The following is a 14,401-nucleotide window of genomic DNA, read 5'->3' as shown; positions in this document are numbered from 1 at the left end:
GGACTGGAAGGCACATGTTGAGTTTCTGGATGCTTAATTAAAATGCCAGATGTCTTTTCAGACATTTTCAACTATCACAATTGTCAACAAAGAAAAATTGAATCCCTGAAAATCTAAGAGTTTTATTTGGGCCTTACTGAGGACTATAACCCAGAAGCCTTGCATGAGTGCTCCAACTGGTTGTGCTTCTATAGGCAGAAAAGTCAAAAGTTTAAATTATAGTCCATACATTTTAATAGTAAACAGTCTTACAACAAAAGGAAAGAATGCCTAGGGAAGATAAGGTTGGGCCCTCTTGACCCAAGGCTTCAGGGAATCTGGAAACAACTAAATTACTTTGAAAGCCTTTAAGATAATTTTTAACTGGATTAGAAAGGACAGGCGCTGTTTTCCGTAATCATTAACCTTTAGTTTGAAGCTCTGTGGAAGGTATACTGACTAGCCCCCAGGGTTCATGCCTAATGAGGAATCTAGGGAGGTTCATCATTGTCTCTCCATGTTGATTTAGAGAAGCAGCTTCAGGACCCTTTCCTTTCCTTACTTGATCTACCCCCCTCCACTATCACCACCACAAAAAAATTCCCTCCCACCCATCCCCAGCTGCCATGTGGCCTGATTTTGGAGATTCCTCTAGCAGTCTAGGGAGAACCTCCTTATCGCATATGACATGTCCTAGATCAACATCTTGGTTACCAGCTTAGAAACTTCCAAGCAGTTGAACTTTAAAATACCTTGTTTAAGATTCTCCAAAAATAGTTTACAGTAACCTTGGTCATTGTCAGCTTAGTTCCTGACAATGAGGAAATGTCTAACAGACAACGGAGAGCTAAGTCTTAAGCACATGAGCCCAGAGTATGTGGATGTTTGTTGCAAAAAGAGAGATACTACAAGAGTGAAAGGCATACTAAAAAGAAAGCCCACCTATGGCATTTTTTTTTATCATAGCAAGCACTCCAGAGGTCTTGTCCTAACTTTTGGTTCTTTCGATCATTCATTCAACACACAACCAGTATTTACTGAGCTCTTGCCTCAGTTTAAACCACTGAGCCAGGCTTTGCGGAAAAAGGAGTGAGGAAGACAGAGTCCAACCCTGTCCTCAAGGAACTTTCAATCTACTAAACAAAGAACTATGCAATTAATTATTTAGTAATCACAATTGTAACTGAGCCCAAGTGCAGGACCCTGGACAGGTGAAGTAATTGGGGCATATGGTCAGGACTGCAGGGCATGACACTTAATTTGACATCTGAGGACCGGTTAGGAGTTAGCTAGACGAAGAGTTAGGAAAGAGCAAACCAGGGCGAAAGAACAGCCATACAGAAAAACTTGCAACCCCCAAGACTCCCATCCAGATCATGAGAAATGATGAGTAGGCAAGGGTTAGATCATTGGGTTCATTAATCTTCCAGTTTCAAACCACAGAACTGCATAGGGCTCCAGCAGCCCCTTTCTCTACCTCCCCAGATCCAAACAGAGCTGACGCACCATTCAGGAGACCCCTCTACCACTCAGGAAAACAGATCTCATAGCTTCCAGTAACTTCCTATAAGCTTGAGCTTCCCAATGACTCTCCTAAGGCTGTCTTGCCTCTCTGTGGGAACAGAATACAACCTCTTAATATTAAAATTTTCAGTTCCCTTTAAGAAGGTTAAACAGCCCAAATGGTTTTACTACATACATGTTGAGTCTATTTTCTTCTATTTAATCATTTTAATTCCTTTTACGCTCTTTAGAAAAGAGAAATTTTAGGAGAGGATAATCCAAGAATTCATATAAGTTTAAGTAATAGCCCTTAAAAATGTATAAAAGATTTCACTTCTCTGCACTTCCCTTTCTCTAGTCAGATTCAGCTAATGGTACACAATAGAGGGAGTCAAGGTGTTCCTCTAACATTTACAGTATGCAATTTTGCAGCTAAAATAAGAAATAGGTGGAAATCTTGCTGTTTCTGGGATTCCTAAAATTTGAGGTAAAATGTAGTCCAGACAGGGAGATGAGTTCTGCCCTGGACTTCAACTCTGTTTAATTGACAGTGGCAGTCAGGAGCACAGTCTTGATGATTTTGAGGCTACACAGGTCACAGAGGGAAGGTCTGCGTGGTCAGTCAATGATGGCACATGGGATTGGTGAGTCACAGCAAGCATGCCACATGTTGCCTATTCCCTGACAGAGTGCTTAAGGGAAATCATGGGCTTTTAAGCTTGACAAGTTGCAGGAGAATGATGGGTAGCTATTTGCCAGGTTCAATCTTGAAACTAAAAGGAGAAGGCCATAAAAGGTCATACATCAGGTCTTCAAGACCTTATCAGACTAAGTTAGTAACATCTGCTCTGACCCGAGTACTTTTTTCCAGTCCTCTCTACCCTATGCACACAAGCATAGTCAACTGATCAGTAATAACTCACCTTTGATTAGTCTGCGGCTCCCATCTGAATCACATCGACTTCGGACTTATGAGATCCTAAGCAGGGAACCCAGCCAAGCCTGCCTAAACTTGTGACCTAGAGAACTATGAATAGTTATTTTAAGCTGCTAAGTTTTAGAAATGTGTTATACAGAAATAGGAAACTAACACATGGCAAAATCAGAGAAACAATTATCTCTATTCGACAGTCCCAGAGAAGTGTTGTTTTAGCACCAATATTCTATAGTTCAAGAAAATTAATCTTTCTGATTTTATTTACAATCTTACTGTTTGCCAAAGTTCAGACATGTGTCCAATGGGCTTGGGGCCTAAAGGTAGCCACTACTCAATCTTTAGAATTACTCTTCTCAGATCTTGGTTAAAACCTTGCAGTCTGTATTTCTTTATAAGTTCTTGTAGGAGGTTTCCCAATTCTTGCAGAGATGTATGAGGTTATCTCTATTCACTCACTCATTCATTAAACAGTGAGTACCTACTACATGCCCATCTCTGTTCTAGGTTCTGGTGATATGGTTGGAATGCAGTATAGTCCTATTTCTTTCAGAGTTTATCTATTCATAAGTAGTGGAGAGATGAACAAATATATATTTGTGTCAGGTGATGCCAAGTGCTGTGCAGAAAAATAGAGCAGCCCTAGCCCTTGTGTCTCAGTTGACTAGGGACCACCCCATGCACTAAAAGATTACCAGTTTGATTCTTGGTCAGGGCACATGCTCAGGTTGTGGACTCAATCCAATTCTCTCTCTCTCTCTCTCTCTCTCTCTCTCTCTCTCTCTCTCTCTCTCCCCTTAAAAATCAATAACAACTATATTTTTTTTAAAAAAAGAAAAGAAAAATAAAGCAGAGTAAGAGGATTAAGAGTAAGCTGAGAGTGCAATAAGAATTTTATATATGATGATCAGCAATGACATGTCTGATGGAGAGCCATTTGAGCAGTTGAAGAGCCATGAAGATATATAGGAAAAGAGCACTGCAGTCAGAGGGAATTTTAAGTGTAAGGATTCTGAGGGGGGGGAGAGTGCTCAGCATGTTTGAGGATTGACATTGTTGGAGAGGAATGAGCAAAGAGAAGAAAAGGAAACAAGGTCAGTGAAACATTTGAGGCTAGATCAAGGAGCCACTCCAAAAATATCCAGGGGAGGCATCTCCTTCTTTTTCCACTGAGACATACCAAGGCAGGCACAGGGCCAGCAGGAGAGGGCCAGAGGGAGCCACCTCAATGCCTCTTAATCGTGACAGGAGGCTCTTTTCTCCAGCCAGAGATAAGAGCTATGGGATTGGAGCAGAGAGAAAGGGCAGCTCCAGAAATCATGCTGGTCAAAATAACACCTAACCGCAGCTGCACACAACAATTTCAATAAAATACAACTAAAATATAAAATGGACATTACCCAGGACTACAGGAAAATAGAATGACTGGAAATTCTACAACGAGAAGGAAAGAGAAAACCAGAAGGAAGAGCAGAGGAGCTGTAAAAGCCTAAGGTACGGAGACATGCTGTGCTCACGGAGAGGACGGAGCTGGAGAGGAGGGGGCGGGTGGCTGAGTGCCTGGCTGGCATTCCCTAGCGGGAAGGAGATAAAAGCTCTGGATTGTGCCAAATCCCAGACCTGACAGTGCGGAACCCTAGTTCTAGGTCAGACCCTGGGGACCCAGGCTCATCCAGAGGGAGCCTGGGCTGGGAGGTGGAATCCCAGGGGAGCGGCGAAAGGCAGAGTCCCGGAGTCGTGCTTATTGCATTCAGAGGACGGACTGTTGACTCTGCTGCTAGATTGCCCTAGTGGGAAGGAGACAAAAGCTCCGGACTGTGCTGAGCCCCACTTCCAACTGCTCTGAACCCCAGTTCTAGGCCACATCCCGGAGACCCAGGCTCATACTGAGGGAGCTTGGGCTGTAAGACAGAACCCCGGGGGAGCAGTGAAAGGAGGTCTCGGAGGTGCACACATTGTGTGCAGAGAACAGATGGTTGGCTGCCGCGGGATTGCCACGGCGGGAAGGAGGCAAAAGATCCAGACTGCTCTTAATCCCACTTCCAATCCCACTTCCAACTGAACTGAACCCCGGTTCCGGGCTCATTGGGGGAGAGACTAGACAGTTTGGTAGCAGGCGAAACTCAAGGGCACCTTTCTCTCAGAGGTGCTTGCAGAGAGTACTGAAGGACCCTGAGGAATACTGAGACTCAGGAGCCGCATAGGGCGTGGCTGACAGAAACCAAGGCTGTAGGCTCCACCCTGAAACTCCGCCCCATACAAGCAGAACACAGAGACTTTTAAGGCTACCAACTCAGGGAAGCTGCGAAAATGCTAAGACAAGGAAATAGATCACAAACGAGAGTACCGATTGGAGGAGAAACCAAGATGGCAGTGTGGGTGAGCAGCTGGTGTGCTGCTCCCACAACAATTTGAAGATTGAAACTAGTATGAGGGACATCCATCATCCAGGACCTGGGTGGTGGATAATCAGCAATTAACGTGATGGTGGGAGCAGTGAGGGACCGATGGGGCTCTTGGAATGTGACCAGCTGGAGAAATGGAAGAATGGCGGGCCCGGAGGGGCCAGGCCCCGAGCAGCAGCATCCAGGCCCGGAGCAACATCCAAGCCCAGAGCAGCCAGGCCCAGAGCAACCAGGCCCAGAGCAACATCCAGGCCCAGAGCAGCCAGACCCGGAGCAACATCCAGGCCCGGAGCATCCAGGCCCAGAGCAACATCCAGGCCCAGAGCAACCAGACCCGGAGCAACATCCAGGCCCAGAGCAGCCAGGCCCGGAGCAACATCCAGGCCCAGAGCAACCAGGCCCGGAGCAACATCCAGGCCCGGAGCATCCAGGCCTGGAGCAACATCCAGGCCCAGAGCAGCCAGGCCCGGAGCAACATCCAGGCCCAGAGCAACCAGGCCCGGAGCAACATCCAGGCCCGGAGCAACCAGGCCCAGAGCAACATCCAGGCCCAGAGCAGCCAGGCCTGGAGCAACATCCAGGCCCAGAGCAGCCAGGCCCGGAACAGCCAGGCCCGGAGCAGCCAGGCCCAGAGAAACCAGGCCCAGAGCATGTGCCAACCTGATCCACACTTGCGCTTTTTAGCATTTCCCTTGTCCACTTGTTCAATGAGGTTACCGTACTCTGCTCGCCATTTTTGGACCAATCGGATAGTCAACATCTTCTCTTTGCAGAAAACAGTAAGATTTTTTCTTTGCAGAAAACAGTAACAGTAAGATTAAGTCTTCCATGATTCCTTTCTTGTACTCCACAGAGTAGCTTTTTCTTTTTGCGCTCATTTCTAGGGGTAAAAAAAGGAATTGGGGTATCAATGTGGGGGGGAGGGGGATCACTTAAAATGACACAGGGGGAATCAGAGGGGGGAATCAAAATAGCACAGGAGAATCAGAGGGGGATTACCATTTTAGTAACCCCTTTTGATCCTCCTGTGTCATTTTGATTGTCCCCTCTGATCCTCCTGTGTCATTTTAAGTGATCTCCCCTCCCCCCACCCCTGTGCCACTGAACACCTTCACCAGACATCCCGCTACCCCTTTATCAGACATTTGCCCCTTAGGGCCTGCCTGGGGACTGTCACTGGGCTTGCTGGGGCCTGGATTTGGGCTGGAGCAGGGTCTGTCACTGACTGAGAACCTTCAGTCATCATGAGGGTGGCCGCGAGCATCAGGTAGTGTCACCAGAGACAGACCAGCACTCACCACCTTTGCCGAGTCCCGTCCGCTCTAATCCTCCTGTTCTTCTACACGCATCTGCGAAAGTCTCCTCCTCTCTCCCCCCCAGCGCTCACCACTCACTCTGACCTCTGCTCTGCCTCCACACAGCAGTGACGTCAGGACTCCGCGTAACGTCACTGGTTGCTAGATGCCAGTCAGGGTGGCCCTAGCGACCAGTTTACGGTAGATTAATTTTCATTCTGAGACAAAGCCTGGGGGGGGGGGGGGGGGCTTACTTTCGGGGGGAATGCCTTATATTTCACTCATAAGGAAACCTGTAAGTAGGTCTTATTTTTGGAGGATATTTTATTTTTGGGGAAACACAGATCCTTTGGTGAGAGTAAAAATGGGGAGACAGAAGAACAACACCCAAAGGAAAGGAAAGGAGAAATCTTCAGAAAAGGACCTAAATGAAATGGAGACATGAAATATGTCAGATAAAGAATTCAGAATAAGGGTTATAGAGTTCATAAAGTGGATGGACGAGAAAATCAACAACTTTTTTGTAAGAATCAGGAGGAAATAAAGAATGATATAGCTATAATAATAATAATAATAATAATAATAATAATAATAATAAAACAATATGGAAGCTTTCAAAAGTAGACTAGGAGAAGCGGGGAACTGATTTAGCAAATTATTATAGAAGACAGGGAAGCAAAACACACCCAATCTGAGCTGCAATTGGAGGGGGAAAAAATCAAAAGACAGGTGGAAAGCCTGAGGGACTTGGGACAACATGAAACAAAGTAACATACATATAATAGGGGTGCCAAAACGACAAGAAGAGGAGCAAGGGTTAGGAGACCTATTTGAAGAAATAATGTCAGAAAAATTCCCTGATTGGGGGAAGACAAAAGTCATACAAGCACAGAGAGTCCCGAACAAGATGAACTCCAAAAGACCTACACCAAGATATGTCATAATTGCAATGCAAACATTAACAACAAAGAGAGAGTCTTAAAGGCTGCAAGAAAGAGACAGAAATTTACCAAAGGTGATTGCCCATTAGATTTTCAAACGATTTCTCAACAGAAACACACCAGACCAGAAAAGAATGGAAGGAAGTATACAACCTGATGCAAAGCAAGGGACTAAATCCAAGAATACTCCATCCAACAAAGCTATCATTCAAAATTGAAGGGGAAATCAAAAGCTTCAGAGACAAAAAAACAGCTAGGGGAATTTTTATCACTACCAAGCCAGCAATGCAAGAAATGCTGAAAAAAACAAACAAATGAACAAACAAACAAAAAACTGTTGCAAAAAGAAAATAAAAGTGGGGGAGAAGGAACACTCAGGCACAAAAATTAAAAATTGCTACAAATAAGTACCTATCAATAATAACTTTAAACATAAATGGCTTAAATGCTCCAATCAAAAGACATTGAGTGGCTCAATGTAAAAGAATACTTGACCCATATATATGCTGTCTACAGGAGACCCATTCAGAACAAGAGACTCACACAGACTGAAAGTGAAGGGATAGAAAAAATAAACTAAATTGATGAACCTCTAGCCAGGTTCACTAAGAAGCAAAGAGAGAGGACCCAAACAAACAAAATGGAAATGAAAAAAAAAAACAAAAACAAAATGGAAGTGAAAAAAAAAAAAAAAGCTGTGGTAGCAATACTTATAGCTGACAAAAAGACCTCAGACTGTAGGATAAGGAAGGCCACTTCATAATACTAAAGGAATTGATACAACAAAAGGATATAACTCTGGTAAACATATATGCACCCCATGCAAGAGCACCCAAATACATTAAAAAAAAATTCTGGAAGATATCAAGGGAGAGATTGAAAACAGTATGATCATAGTAGGGGACTTTAATACCCCATGACATCGCTGGATAAATCCTGTAGACAACAAATCATCAAAGAAACAGCAATCCTAAATGGCTCACTAGATCAGATGGACTTAATTAACATCTTCAGAACATTTCATCTCAAAGAACACGTCCCATGTTCTTCTCAAGTGCACATGGGACATTTTAAAAAATAGACCACAAAATGGGTCACAAGCAAAGTCTCTCCAAATTCAAGAAGATTGAAATCATATCAAGCCACAATGGCATAATATTAGAAATCAACTACAATAAAAACAATAAAAAATTCAAACACTTGAAGGCAGAATACCATACTGTTAAACAATGATTAGCTTACCAAAGAAGAAATTAAAAACATTCTGGAAATGAATGACAACGAAAACACAGCAATCCAAAACCTATGGGACACAGTGAAAGCAGTCCTGAGAGGGAAGTTCATAGCATTACAGGCCTAACTAACTAACTACAATAACTAAATAAATAAATAAAATAAATAAATAAAAAAATAAAGAGAGAGAGAGAGAGAGAGAGAGAGAGGGGGGGGGGGAGGGAGAGAAAGAGAGAAACTGGTAGAATTATCTAACTCTACAACTTAAAAAAATTAGAAAGATACCAACAGGAAGGAGATAATAAAGACCAGAGCAGAAATAAATGAAATAAAGACCAAAAAGAAAGAAAAAACAATACAAAAGATCAATGAAACCAAGAACTGATTCTTTGAAAAAATAAACTAGATTGATGAACCTCTAGCCAGGTTCACTAAGAAGCAAAGAGAGAAGACCCAAACAAACGAATCAGAAATGAAATAGGCGAAATAAAAACAGACCCCACAGAAATACAAAGAATTTTTAAAAAGATATGTATATATACTATGAACAACTCTACTCCAACAAACTAAATAATCCAGAGGAAATATACATATTCCTAGAAAAATACAGCCTTCCAAAACTCAATCAAGAAGAATATAAAAATCTCAACAGGCTGATAACTGAAGAGGAAATTGAAGCAGTCATCAAAATGCATCCAGCAAACAAAAGCTGGAGCCATACAGTTTTACAGGAGAGTTTTGCCAAACATTCAAAGAACTAAAACCTATCCTTCTCAGACTATTCCAAAGAGTTCAAGAGGAAGGCACACTTCCAAGCTCTTTTTATAAAACCAGCATTACCCTAATCCCCAAACCAGATAAAAACACTACAAAGAAAGAAAATTACAGGCCTATATCCCTGATAAAAATAGATGCTAAAATCCTCAACAACATCCTAACAAATCAGATCCAGCAATACACTAGAAAGATCATACACCATAACTAAGTGGGATTTATTCCAGGGATGCAAGGCTGGTACAGTATCTGCAAATCAATAAACATGACACATCACCTAAACAAACTGAGAGGCAAAAATCACATAATCATATCAATTTATGCAGAAAAAGCATTTAAAAAAAACCCAACACCCTTTCCTGATAAAAACTCTCATCAAGGTGGGAATAGAGGGATCATACCTCAACATAATAAAAATTTTATGTGACAAACCTACCACCAACATCATACTCAATGGGCAAATACTAAAACCATTTCCACTAAGAACAGGAACAAGACAGGGATGCCTCCTGTCACCTCTCCTGTTTGACATAGTACTGGAAGTGTTAGTCATAGCGGTCAGACAAAAAGAAGTAAAAGGCATCCAAATTGGAAAAGAAGTAAAACTGTCATTATTCTCAGATGACATGATAGTGTACATAGATAGCCACAAAGACTCGATCAAAAAATGACTAGAACTAATAGATGAGTTTGCTAATGTAGCAAGACATAAAATTAACACCCATAAATCTATGGGTTTTTTTTTTTTTATATACATCAATAATGAACTCACAGAAAGAAACTAAAAAAACAATTCCATTTACCATTGGGAAAAAAAATTAAGATACCTAGGAGTAAATTTAACTAAGGATTGTTATGGGGTGACCCACAAGAGACGACCACCAGAGACAGATCAAAATTTAGGAGCCTTTATTAAACTGGCCAGCGACTACAGTTGCAGCACTTCACCGCAGTAAAGGCTGAACTGCAGAGCAGAGCACAGGTGTTACATTAAATTTATACTCAGAAACCATAAGAGGGAGTTAGGACAGTTACAATGACAACCCAAAGGTTACAAAAGTTATTTCAGCCGTTTCCAAGAAACTCAGGGCACAGGTGCAATGCCTGGGCACAATTGGCTGGAGTATGAACCTCTACCTCCCTCTAAACTCCAAATGATCCATTGTTCAGTGACCTACTCTGCCTCTCTCTGCCCCAAGGCATCCTCCTCCAGGCAACGGAGGAGCTGTACAGTGTTTGGTGCCTGGGATCAAGGAGGTCAAGGATCTATACTCAGAAAATTACCGGATGCTGATAAAAGAAATAGAGGAAGACATAACCAAATGGAAGAACATACAGTATTCATGGACAGGAGAATCAACATCATAAAAATGTCCATACTACCTAAAGCAATCTACAGATTCGATGCAATCCCCATTAAAATACCAATGGCATGCTTCAAAGACCTAGAACAAACTCTATAAAAATTCATCTGGAATAAAAAAGACCCCAAATAACTGCAGCAATCTTAAGAAAGAAAAACAAAGTTGGAGGGATCACAATACCAGATATCAAGCTGTATTACAAAGCCACTATTCTCAAAACTGCCTGGAAATAATATGTCACAAGAACAGACTTATAGGCCAATGGAACAGAACAGAGAACCTAGAGATTGACCCAAGTCATTATGCTCAATTAATATTTGACAAAGGAGGCAAGAGCATACAATGGAGTCAAGACTCTTCAAGAAATGGTATTGGGAAAATTGGACAGATACACGCAAAAAAAATGAAACTAGACCACCAACTTACATAATACACAAAAATAAACTCAAAATGGATAATGGACTTAAACATAAGATGGGAAATCAGAAAAATCCTAGAAGAAGGAAAATAGCAGACATTTGTTGTAGCAATATCTTTAGTGATATAGCTCCTAAGACAATGGAAATTAAGGAGAAAATAAACAAATGGGACTACATAAAAATAAAAAGCATCTGCACAGCAAAAGAAACCATCAGAACAACAGGAAAGCCCACTCCATGGGAGAATATATTTGCCAATGTTATCACTGAGAAGAGTTTCATCTCCCAATATTATAGGGAACTCATACAACTTAACAAAAGGAAGATAAACAATCCAATCAAACAATGGGTATAGGACCTAAATAGATACTTTTTGAATGAAGACATAAAGAAAGTCAAGAGACATATGAAAATATGCTCAAAGCCACTAATCATCTGAGAGATGCAAATCAAAACAACAATGAGGTACCATCTCACACCTGTCAGAATGAGTATCATCAACAAATCAACAAACAACAAGTGCTGAAAAGGATACAGAGAAAAAGCAACCCTTTTGCACTTTTGTTGGGAATGCAGACTGGTGCAGCCACTGCGGAAAACAGTATGGAGTTTCCTCAAAAAACTAAAAATGGAACTCCCATTTGACTCAGTGATCCCACTTCTAGGAATATATCTCAAGAAACCAGCAACTGGAAAGGATATATGCACCTCTATGTTCATAGCAGCACAATTTACAATAGCTAAGATTTGGAAACAGCCTAAGTGCCAATCAGCAGATGAATGGATTAGAAAACTATGGTACAAATAAAAATAAAAATTTAAAAAAAGGAAAACTATGGTACATCTACACAATGGAATACTATGCTGCAGTAAAAAAGAAGAAATTCTTACCATTTGCAGCAACATGGGTGGAATTGGAGAGCATTGTGCTAAGTGAAATAAGCCAGTCAGAGAAAGATAGATATTAAATGATCTCACTCATTTGTGGGATATAATGAACAATATAAACTGATGAACAAAAAATAGAACCATTGGACAAACTGTCCAACCTATGAGGGAAGGTGTGGGGTGAGGGGGTAAGAGATCAACCAACGGACTTGTGTGCATTCGTATAAGCATAACCAATGGACACAGATGGGAGTGTGGGCAGTGGGGGAGAGTGAGGGCATGTGCTGAGGCGTAGGGTCGGCCAGGGGGAGGTCAATGGGGGAGAAAGGAGGCTTATGTAATACTTTAAACAATAAAAATAAATAAATTAAAAACAAATAAGGTCTTACTCTTACAGGCCAAATTTTAAAATGAAAACAGACCATATCATAGAATTAGGGCAGAATTCATGGTTCTGGGGATATCAGGAAAATTTTAGGCCAAGATGATCAATGAAAAACTTTGGAAAGTTCCTAAACCATCTATATTTAAAGAAATACTCAAAATAATTTCACAAGTTTTCTGAAATTCAGCTAGGAAAGGAAGTGATAGGGTGGAAAGAATATATTAGTTTGTCAACATTTAAAAGATAAGAAAAGTCTGTTGCTATAGACTGAATGTTCATGTGTCCCCAAAATCCATATTTTGAAATCCTAACCCTCAATGTAATAGTATTAGGAGCTGGGGCCTTTAGGATATGATTAGATCATGAGGTTGAGCCCCGTGAGTGGGATTATTGCCCTTATAAAAGAGACCCCAGATAATTCCCTCTGCCTCTTCCTCCATGAGAGCTCATAGCAAAAAGCAGCCATCTATGAACCAAGAAGTGCATTCTGACTAGACACCAAACCTGCCAGCATTTTGACCTTGGAACTTCCAGCCTTCAGAACTATGAGAAATAAATGTTTGCTGTTTAAGCTACCACGTATTTGGTCTTTTTGTAATACTATCTCAAATGGACTAGACATCAGCTATGAGAAACTAGCCAAAGATTAATCCAAGAATGTGAAATTAAACATTCCATGTGGAAATGCTGTGCATTCAGTCAAGTAACCAAAGTGCCCCTTTTCAATGTTAATCAGCTTAACAATAACCCACAACCTTCGGACCAACTCAAAGTGCCCCTTTTCAGCTTTCCTCTTTGAAGATCCTCCCACTAATGACCTGATGCTATAAAGAAAATGTAAATTTTCTTTACAACCAAATTTTTAGTTAATAGAATCTAAAAAAAAAAAAAATCCCAAAATGTTTACTTAATAAAATCTGGTTGGATGAATTCCTTTCTTTCCTTTTTACATTCTTTTCTTAATGAGAAGACTTTTAAAAAGTCTATTCTACTTTGGTAGATAAGAAGGTATCGATTCAATCAGTAAAGCTCTGAAGACCACCAAGGCTGCAAGGACTGAAAGCAATTGAACAGACTGCTCCTTGGAACAACATAAAGATCCTCAGGGTCACCTTCCAGCCACTTCCCATATGGTTCCCTCCAAGTGTCTTTGTCTGATTTCTCAGTGTGAAATATAGGAACAAAATCTTTAAAACTGTAAAGAATCTCTAGCTTGCTAAAGATTTCATACTAAAGGAACAATTTACATAACCACTGGATTAAAGTGAGCCTTGGAATTACTTTTTTGTGACTCTTTCTTGATTATAAAAATAGTACAAACTCAATATAAAAATTTTTTGAAAATACAAAAACATTAACATTAAAATAAAATTAAAGCAACTCTCAATTTTAATGTACAATGTGATGACTATTATTAATACTGTTTTATGGTATGGTTGAAAGTTGTTAAAGAGAATAGGTCCTAAAAGTTATCATCGCAGGGAATTTTTTTTTTTTTTTGTATCTGTATGAGATGATGGGTGTATTAACTAAACTTATTGTGGTAATCATTTCACAATGTATGAATGACATTATGCTCTACACCTAAACTTACACAGTGCTCAATGTCAATTATATCTCAACAAAACTGGGAGGGGGTATAATCTGGTAAAAAGAATAACTTTAATTTTGACATTCAGAGTTAAGTACACTAAAAATTGTTTTATAACTTTCTAGCATTTTAGCTCTGAAGATATACCTATTTTTAACATTGGAATCATACCATATGAAACTTATAATATTCTGTTTTCTTCTTTATTTATATCTTCTATTTTCCCATATCAGTAAATACTTTTCAAAACATGATTTTTAACCACCACACATTACTCTATCATGTAGGTGTACCATAATTTAATTATTGTCCTAACCATTAACTATTTTCTTTACAACCATTTCTCTGCTAAATATTGTATTGAATATCCTTATGTATAAATCTCTTTTCTGCATCTCTAATAATTTCTTTGTGATTTGTTCACAGAATTGGACTTAATGAGTCAATTCTAAATAGTCCAAGGATTATAAGGAATTACAATGGAAAATACAAAACATTTTTAACTAAATAGAATTGAAAACTTATCAAAGTTTGTGAGTTGTAGCTAAAGCCTTACCTAAAGGGAAGTTTATCTCTTAAGAAATAAATTAGTAAATAAAAAAAATCTGAAAATCAATTTATCTGAGTAACCATTGCAAGAAGTTTTTTTAAAACTAGAAATAAACAAGAAGAAATAAGAATAAAAACAAG

Source organism: Pipistrellus hanaki (genome assembly GCF_964339955.1).
Source record: "Pipistrellus hanaki genome assembly, chromosome: 3".
In the NCBI taxonomy this organism is placed as follows: Eukaryota; Metazoa; Chordata; class Mammalia; order Chiroptera; family Vespertilionidae; genus Pipistrellus; species Pipistrellus hanaki.
This window is presented reverse-complemented; position numbering follows the sequence as displayed.